The sequence below is a fragment of the Mustela erminea genome, chromosome 13 (assembly GCF_009829155.1).
Source record: "Mustela erminea isolate mMusErm1 chromosome 13, mMusErm1.Pri, whole genome shotgun sequence".
Lineage (NCBI taxonomy): Eukaryota > Metazoa > Chordata > Mammalia > Carnivora > Mustelidae > Mustela > Mustela erminea.
Window position 1 is genome coordinate 55,389,943 of NC_045626.1, and position 10,157 is coordinate 55,400,099.

At 44.3% G+C, this 10,157-nt stretch overlaps 1 protein-coding gene across 6 annotated transcripts in view; it reads right to left on the reverse strand.

Annotated features, from left to right (window-relative positions):
- L3MBTL4 (L3MBTL histone methyl-lysine binding protein 4) overlaps positions 1 to 6,575 on the reverse strand; it is a 453,724-nt gene extending 447,149 nt beyond the window's left edge. For 2 of the 6 annotated variants that reach the window (XM_032309585.1, XM_032309583.1), the window contains exon 1: positions 6,061 to 6,246. The gene's annotated coding sequence lies outside the window, so the exon portion shown is untranslated. Of the gene's footprint in view, positions 1 to 6,060; positions 6,250 to 6,475 lie in introns of those variants that run through there. The other 4 variants (XM_032309584.1, XM_032309588.1, XM_032309587.1 and 1 more) reach the window with 4 other exon arrangements.
- Positions 6,576 to 10,157: the final 3,582 nt, after the last annotated feature.

Sequence of the window (10,157 nt, forward strand, 5' to 3'; positions counted from 1 at the left end):
CATGTCTATCATCTGCTCCACAGTTTTTCTTTAGAAATATATTATAGCAATAATAATAACCAAAAGCAATTTTTTAAATGTCTCTCAAGAAAATCTCATTTTTAAGTCTGATGTACTCACAAAAGAAGGAACCATGAAGGCAAGCAATGGTTTGTAGTTGCAGGACCAGAGAGCATTTCGGGCCTTGGAGAGTCTCCCAGTAACAGGATCAGTACTGGGACATCAGTACTGGGACACCCCAAAGCTGCTTGCCAGCAGGCTCTGAGACTACACATATTTGGATGCGTGTGCCCATTTGCAGACAGACTGGCTATTCAAATTCAGGAGGTCCATTAGGTCTGATGTGAGCTAAGCAGAATACAAAAAGCCTACAGCCACAGAAGAGGGGAAAAGAAAGCCCATATTTGCTAAACTCCTAAAACATGGGTCCAGCACAGTGCTGGATAAATAACACGTATCACAATGACATTCAGTTATCTCCCTAAAATATATTTTACGTCTTGTATGTTTTTCACTGGAAAAAACAGTCAAAGCAAAGTTACCAAGTCTGCTTCTTACTAATCTTCCCCATCCATTAAAATTCACCCAATTTCTCATGCTAAAGATCAAAAGAATAACCTTGGATTACTTTCCCTTACCCTTTAACCTATCAGCGATTTTATAAATTCTACCATCAGAATATTCCTGCACTCCTTTCATTTCTACCCATCTCTACCCCCTAACTGCCTGGCCCAAGCACCAGGATTCCCACCTGGACACCTGCAATAGTATCTTAATTGCTCTCGCCAGGTGCGCAATACTCTGTAGATGGCAGCTAGACTGGGCCTCACTGGCTACAAAGCAGATCATGTCATACTCTGCTCAGACTCTGCAAAGTCTTCTTATGGCAAGAAAGAATGCATGATCCTCAGCATGGCCTCCATGGGCAGGAAGGGGTCTCAACATGCTTTGGCATCAACAACCCCACCAACTGCTCTCCCAACCAGTTGGCACCTCTCCCTTCCTCTCCCTTCCTCCAGAGCACGAGCTCTTTCCCTCTTGGAGGGCTTCACACATGTGCTTATCTCTGCCTGAATTTCTTTTTGCCCTGCTCCTACCTGGCTAGCAGCTACTCATCCTTAGAGAGAAATTTTGTGACCCACAAACCTTTATTAGGCACTCCTGTTCGTCCTTCTCATAGTACACTTGAAGATTTGCCCTTTTACACTTATTTGGGATGTTGCTTAATATCTGCCCTCTCTCCTGCCTATACAAGTCAAGAAGGCAGGAGTTAAGTCCTTTTCAGCCATCCCCATACACACAGCACACAGCTGACACAGAGTGGATACTAGAAAAAAATGCCTTGCCCCCATTTGTGTTCCTCAGCTCATTCCTCCCTCAAAAGGACAGGGAACAGGGCAACAATGATTTAATCTAAAAAGCTATCATTATCCTAAAAGCTATCATAATAGCTCACAAACCAAAGCACAGTGTATGAAAGTATTGCACTGTCCATCTGTCCTAAACATGTTCTCTGTAGCCAGTCATGGTGACAAAGAAAGATGCATGCACTTCTGCTCCACTGCCCACATCCCACACCTGATACTTTCCAAACAATTTATTAATCAATTATTAATTGTGCCAGCGACCACACTTTCATCATTTAAGATCCATCTTCAGAGGGGATGCATAAGCATTCTCTAGCTAGCTTCATTTAGAGGATCGCTTCACACATGAGCTGAAATCAATATAAAATGAAGAAAGTTTCAGCAGGTGATGCTGAGCAGTGGCCCTCCTGCAGTGACATCTTCCCTGAAAGGCACACACAGACTGGGGGAGTAGAGCAGTGACAACTGATGCGATTTTCCATCTCTACTGTGGAAAACTTTTTTTTTTTTTGTATTTGCAAAATAAAACAGAGACAAATTCTTCTAAGGCACTTTTCTAAAAGGAAAAATGAGTGCAAATGCTTAAACAAAAGATAGCATTACATGTGTGAACGAAGAGTTTCATTTCCCCCAATTATGTTCTAATTCATTGTTTTTGCTTTTATTTTGCTGAAATACAAGATAGCATCTATATTTATAGTACTTGCTGTAAGGGTATGTGAATAGTCCATTGGTTTCTTAATGAATCTAAATAGTTTTCACTTGGAGTTATGTTCCTATAATAAACTATGTTCAAAATATGTTTACTAATACTATAAGGTGGAAATGCTTTGTAAACTACAAAACACTATTCAAATTGAAGGGGGACATCTACATACCTACAACAGAAAGCAAAGGCTACAAACAGCTCTTACTGAAGCCTTACCAGTGAGATCACCTCTTGCCAGCCAAGTTCAACCACACCTTCTCAGTTCGGTTTTTCATTAGCAACAGATGAGGCTTAATAGGGAGTTTCCTGTGGAACTTCCTCCATTGACTTCCCTGTTCCTGTGATGCCCGGTTTTCCTCCTCCTTCTGACCACCAGCTCTCACTGACACCATCACTCACTGGACCCCACAGTCACTGGACCTTCTCTCATCCCCTGCCCCCCACTGTGATAAGGTATTCACACTGTCTCGTGCTTTTTACTATCACCCCCATTCCAGCTGAGCATTTCCTAGATGGCTTTCTCCTTGCCTAACATCAGAGTTCCTCTCTCCAAACTCATCACTTCAGTGTCTCCTTCAATTCAGTATTTTAAACACTGAATTTTTCCACTCCACCCTGCTCCCAAACCACCTACTGGGCTCTCCTGCTAATTTCCCCATTTCAACAGCAGCATTCTTTCCGAAATAAAAACGTTGAAACAACGAACATTTTCCTAATTGTGATTTTCAAACTCTCCTTCAGCTCTAAAGAAAGGGAACCAAAGACACAGGTGAAGGAATGGGGTGGGTGCAGAGAAGCTGGGGCTCCTTTTGCTTCCTTGGTCAGACTGGGTGGCCTTGGCGCTTCCCATACCCCCTTCTCCCCCAGTGGCTTCATGTCTCCCTCTTCTTCGCAGTAAGAATTTCAGAGCTTTCCATCTGAAATCTTCCTTCATCATCAGAATGATGTTCCCCACTGCTGCTTTTATCACCCCAAGCCTCCGCTCAGCAGCCGCCTGCTCACACTGAATCCATATTCAGCCCCGCAAATATCTGCTGACTATGCACTTAACTACTTGTCAAGGACCATGCCAGACTCTGAAGGGTTATCATTTAAGTTAAAAGGCTAGAACTACAGTACAAACAATGTTCTGAATAAAAAGAAGACTAAGGACCTGTTCATAACAGAATATGTATTACTTAAAGATGGAAGCTAAATTGTGAAAAATATATAAAACTTTTTTGATGATTACCATTAATGGTGACTGTAGTTAATAACACTGTATTGTATGAAAGTTGTTAATAAGACAACAGATCTTAGAAGTTCTCATCACAAGAAAAAAAGTTGTAACTGTGTGGTGATGTATGTTAACTTGAATTATTGTCATAATCATTTCACAATACATATATCAAATCATCATGTCCTATACCTAAAACTAATATGTCAATTTTGTCTCAATTTTTAAAAATAAATAAACAAGAAACAGCAAAATCTAAAGTCTGGGCCAACAGAAAAAAAAAAAACTGTCTTTACATATGCACTTATAGGTGAACCAAGAGAAGTAGGAGTCAAGGAATGGAAGTCTGTTGCGAAAATCAGGGACACCTTCACAGAGGAAGAATTAAACTGGATCATGAAGAACAAAAGGTTTCTAGTTTGGGTGGATAGGGGCTGGTGGGAAGAGCATGCACAACCATATTTCCCAACGTGGACAATGAAAACAATTTCTCTTAGTCCTAAACAAATCATAATTATCCCTTTTGAGGCATGAAACTCCCTTCTCCTTCCTAGGCCCCCAATCTCTTTGGCTTTCACCTTGTCAATCTGTGGAAGAAACATTCCTCAAGACTCAGTCCAAGGCCCACTCTCTCTGTGTTCTTTTCTAATCACTCCAGACCCCAAAGACCTTCTCCTTGCCAGACCCTCTGACCCCCATCTATTTCAGACTAACAGCATTTTATTTTAGATTTAGTCTCAAATCCCATTTACTAGTTCCTGTATATCATCTTGTTCACAAACATGTGGTGTGCATGTTTGATCTCCCAACACATTAAAAGCTCAAGTTTTTTAGTGGTTTGTCATACAAATGTATGAACATACATAGTAAATTACATAGTAAATGGTTTATTGTGCAAATGGCAACTGAATTTTTTAAGAGAAGTAAAGATGAATTAGAAGTGTAATTTTAGATACAAATCACACAGTATTGCAATGAAATATGTTGGGAGATGGTAGAGCTCACCTAAAATCCTTGTGATGAACCTAAAAGCACAATTCTCTTACAGTAAAAGTTAAGACAGTTCCTTAGTTTTTCCTTAATTCTATCTTCACCTGATCATCCTCCCACCAATATCCTTTCTCAGAAAACAGATCGAGATGTCATCGAAGAGGCAGACCCATATTGTCCTAAAAAGCACTGAAAAAAGAATTCCAAAGTCAAGGGCTACCTCCCATACAAACTCATCAATGTACCTCACAGTATGAGAGCATAATCAATTGCAGTTTTAAGCTCATCTTTCCTATTTAACAATCACACCCCATGCGGGTACAGCAGAATCCGATCCACTTGGATGCTCCTGAAATCTTTCCTCTTTCAAAACCCTTTCTCCCAATTCTTGGGTATCCTGAGGAGAAACCGAAGTTGGCATTTTCGGTGTCTTGCCAAGAGCTAAATGCATTCCAAATCTATTACCGAGCATCAAGAACAAACTCCACCTGTTTGTCACTTTCACCTTTTTGGAGTTAAGGGAACTAGAAGACACCAGGAGACTCCACCACACTTATTTAAGCGAAGGACTGAAACTGGAGGCTGCCCCGAGCAACTTCCGGAAACAGTTCCAACAGTGCGATCCAGGAGACAATGCCACTTTGGTCCTGGAGACCAAATAACCCTGAAGGGTGAGTGCTGGGCATGGAAACACCGCAGCAGAGCAGGTCACAGTGACCAGACTGACTTCATGGAGTAATCACACGCAAGAGTCTCAACAATAACAATGTCCAGACCTGCCTTTTATTTAGTTTCCACCTCCAGGCATGGACAGATTAAGACTATGCCTCTAAGTGGATAAAGGCATATATAAAATAAAGTATCCTGTGGACTTTAATCAGTGACTACAGGATATAAAAGGCAGGGCAGCAAACCCACCGGAATTCTCCCACCTGGAGAAAAGGGTTACACCAATCCCGCACGTTAACTGCGGCCGCCCCAGGTGTACCCAGTCCACTAGCCTCCCCCTCCGCCCACCTCGGGCGGAGAGGGCGAGGGAGACCCGGCCAGCGTGCCTCCGCGCAGTTCCGGGCTTGGGGGGCGGGGAGTGGGAGGGGGTCGAGCTAGTTAAACTGCCACATACTGGCTAGGCGGGCCCCAGCGCGGACTTGCTCCGCTCCCGCCCCAGGCTGAGCAGAACTTAGTGACCAGGACCAGGGACGAAAAGGGGGTGGAGTAAGGAAGCGCCCGCGGGGGTCTTGGCCTCAGCCGAGTCCCGGCACACACGTCAGCGGAGAACCGGGAGGCCGGGGACGCCGGGGAGGCCGGGGACGCCCGCCCCGCGAAAGAAAACCAAACGCCCACCGCCGGGCGCCGGGTGGCCTGAGGCCGGCTTGGGACCTCCGGGAGTCCCGACCCGGCCCCTCGTCCCGCGGCCCTGGGCTGCGCCGGCGCCTCCCCGCCCAGGTAACCGCACCGACACCCCCGGCCCAGGTGGCCCCTGCGCCGGGAGCGGGGCGGTGCGGGGCCACGCCACGCCCGTCCGAAGTGGGCGACAAGTGGGGCAGCGCCTCGCGCGGGGAACCCGGCGCGCGCCCAGCGGCGAAAGAGAAAGAGAAAGAGCCGGCTCCGAGCGGAGGCGACTCCTAACCGCCACCGCCCCCTGGCCCAGCCTCGCCGCGGGCGACGCGCACGCCCCTCGGTCGGGCGCGGGGCCCGGGGCCATCCCTGGCGGTGGCGACCGTGGGCGCTCACGCGGTCCCCCGACCACACGGCTCGGGCGGCGGCGTCCTCCTTACCCCAGCAGAGCCGGGCCGCCCGCAACGCCGACTCGGCGACAGACCGGCGGGGCGCGAGCCGGAGCGGCGAGGCTTGGCCGGCCCAGGCTGCGGCGCCACTGGCCCCGCGGTGCCGGGCGGGAGGGGCGCGAGGGTGCACGCGCCGGGTGGGGGCGCGGGAGCCTCCCCTGCCGGCCCCGCGCGCATGCTCCCGCCGCACCTGCCTCGCTCCGGGTTCCGCTCCCCCGGGAGCGCAGTGGACGCGGGGCGGCCGCTCGGGCTTTCACGTGGGAGGGAGGTGGCTGCGGCTTTCTCTTATTTGCTCCCTGGGAAGGAGTCCCCCAAATCTTGGCTACTTCCTGCCTGGCCCCTCCCCGCTCGCGCAGTGGTGTCCCGGGGCGCTCATCCCTGCCTCGTCCCAGCTCTGAGGGTTCACCTTCCGAATGCTCTCTCTCGCCTCCGGATTCCTCTCAGTCCTTCCGCTCCTTCCGATTTTGCAACCTCGTCTCCGATGCCCCTTTCCCGCTCTCGACTTCGCTACACACCGGACGGCGGATCCCATTTCAAAATAAAAGGAGACTCTTTTCAGGTGGCGAGAACAGATGTTGACTAGCCCTGTTCTAGCTGCTTGAGGTTGAGCAGGAAGCGGGAATAAGGAGGTCCTGCCCTCATGGAACTTCGAGTCTGACTGACTAGCGTCAGGCTTTCACAAAGCGTTGTTGCCGATTTGCAGAGAAACGTATTAAATCATCTATTTTGGCTTCTATTTAACAGTAGCTGGCAATCGAAGACCGTATTGTGTGACTTTTAAATGTAATTTTCTTTCATGAAGGTGTCTTGTATAAAAATTCTAATACGCAAATAATAGCCGTTAGGTCATATATATATATATATATATATATATATATATATATATATATATATATATATTAGTTTGTTGAGTCCAGCAAGAAATGCGGTAATTTAACATGATTAACAATGATAATTTCCAAAATGATCTTTTGCTTTGTTGTTGACTACCATAAACGAACACCTGTAACTGTTTTGTTTTTCAGGCGAGACTGGTCCCTTGGTTACAAACATAATTTAGGGTTGTTACGGAAAAGAGAAATATAAAACCCTTTGCTAATGCAGTTTTCGTTTTGGGAATCATGATTATAGAAATTTACAAGTATACACACACACACACACACACACAAACTGGGTTTTATGCTCTAATCAATTGAAAAGATTTGGGGCAAAGAGAAAAAGAAAAGGAAGCAGAGGGCATCGGTATAGGGCGAGCATTTAAAACAGTTGTTGAGGGCGCCTGGGTGGCTCAGTGGGTTAAGCCTCTGCCTTCAGCTCAGGTCATGGCCTCTGGGTCATAGGATCGAGGCCCACATCGGGCTCTCTGCTGGGCAGGGGACTTGCTTCCCCCCCGCCCCCGCCTGCCTCTCCCTATTTGTGATCTGTGTGTGTGTGTGTGTCAAATAAATAAATAAAATCTTAAAAGAAAAAAATAGCTGTTGAAGTGGTGTACTTTTTTCATCCCATTTACCATGTTTATGCTAAAGACTTTATAGAGTTGTGATATATTTCTGTGACAACAGGCACTCATCAGGAGACTATCTTGACATACTTACTCACCTGACTGCATGAAATTAGAATGGAATCCAGAGGATGAATGAGTTTCCCCTCCCTCTGCTACCTTTGGGAGTACAGACAACAATTTTGGCAAAGGACAAGTGTTCCGATGACTGCAGTGTAACCGTGGTCTCTCCCAACAGTGTCTATCATTAAAGACGCTAAATCTTAGTGATATAAATGTCAAAATGTTCCCAGCACGGAAAGAGTTAAAAGCACTTCTGGTTCCACCCTTACCTTAGACAAATCAATGTTAATATTACACAAAATCAAAGAAAGCTGGATTGAAATCTAAATAGAGTGAATTTACATCACCTTGTCCTCATTTTTTTTTGAGAAAACAGTTATTATTATGTTTATTGAATATATTTGGCTTGCTTTGATGAAAACGGAAACACTGTTTTCATGGGCAAGGTTTAAATGAGAGGAAGAATGCACCAATGAGACAGGTGACACAGGCAGAGAACCTCATCCTGGGTTACTTATCTATGGGTGCATAGTGCTGACAACCACATATGATTATATTCAAAGAAGCTGACATCTGTTTTAAACAATACTGTTATTCAAATTATATGGAAATATAAGCAGTGTAAGCATTGGTACACTTATTACAGAATTTTTGAAAAGCTGTTGTAGTAAACCCCTTTTATTTGAACAGCTGCCCATTAAAATGAAATAGCCACAATGTTGAGTATTGCAATGTTACCAATGGTCGGTTGTGAACAATGGGGTTTAGAACAGTGATGGTTCCTAGGCATTTTTTTAATTCATAACTCAGTTGAATCTAGCAAACTAAGTGGCAAAGTTAACGTTGACCAGAGAAGTAAGGATGGCTTATTGTTAGATAGGAATCACTGGTGGCAGAAGAGCCCCTTTAGGCATGTCATCAAGACATAACAGTTATAGTCATGGCAGTTCTAGAATGTTTACCTCATGGGTGGAAATGAAAACTCCTCCTTTACTGAGATAGTGATGGTCTTTATTTAAACAACACTCCATTTTAGGGGCCCCTGGGTGGCTCAGTGGGCTAAGCCTCCGCCTTCGGCCCAGGTCATGATCTCAGGGTCCTGGGATTGAGCCCAACATCAAGCCCCCCATCGAGCCCCACAATGGGCTCTGCTCAGCAGGGAGCCTGCTTCCTCCTTCCCCAGGCCTACTTCCCCCCTCCCCCCTCCCCCCTCCTGCCTCACTGCCTACTTGTGATCTGTCAAATAAATAAATAAAATCTTTAAAAAAAAAACCTCCATTTTAAAATTTGCTAATTTTATTTACTTTTTTTCTAATTGGGGATTTATTTTATTTGTCAATGTTGTATACATGTTATTTTTATATGTATGTTTGCTGTTTTAAGTGGAATTAAATTACATTGCTTTATTATTTGATCAATAACGGTATTGCCCATTGACACAAAAGTGTTTTTAAAATTCATGATTGCTTCCTAGCATATACTTATTAGGACCATTTGGGAATTAAGCAGAGTAAATACCTTTATATGCTTCTGTATAATTGAAGAGAGTTTATCTTAACAGCATTCTATGCTTACTCCACAAACAAATTGTCCATTGCAGCTAAAATCATTTCACTGGTCGCCATTTATCATCAATAATTATTATCCTCAAGTTTATTTTCATATTAATGCCACTGTTAATAATTTTACTCACACCACACCACATTTTCTCTGTTACACTAATATTTTCCTAAGTAGACTGTCCAATTTTAAGCTTAATGAGTTGATATATAAATAATTACATAGAGTTCTGCTTAAGTATAAATACTGGTTCAGACAGAAATGTAAATAATATTGAAGAATTAAAGCTAACTTCAGATGATACTAAAAAGCCTCATAAGTAAAACAATATGCACATTATACAATTTTGAATTAAAGACTTAAAATTTATATAGAAATCTATTTATTTTTACACTTGCACTTTTTTTGGTAGAACAAAGCTCTCATAAAATAGCATAAAAACCCCTTTTCCAGGTACACTCCCTTGAATTTTTAAAAATTCAACTTCTACACAATCTTTCTGATGATATTTAAAATCTGTGTAAACTGAACAAGATAAGGATCCTTACATCAATAGGCAAACTTCAATTTCCACTACAACCATACTGAATGAACTAATAGGATTTGGGAAAAGGCCTGAAAACTGCAGAAGGCAAGCAAGTCATCCCTTTAATCGCATTTTCAAAGATATTGATGACACAACCGTACCATCTCCAAGGTGAGAGAGCTGGAAAAAGAAAAATGGGAAATTCAGAGTAGGCAATTCATACTTTCTTAAAAAGATATATGCCCCAAATAACAGTGGCTAGACATGCATTCGCTAAGAAATAACAGGTGGGATGATATGTGGAACACATGGCAGGTGTCAGGAGAGGCAGTTGTTATTCCTGCCTCTGCCATTAATCCATCATGGAAGAAGCCACCTGGCTACAGAGGGTATGTCTCATGGCAGAGTACTTCCTTTCGAAATCACCAAGTTTAGGGG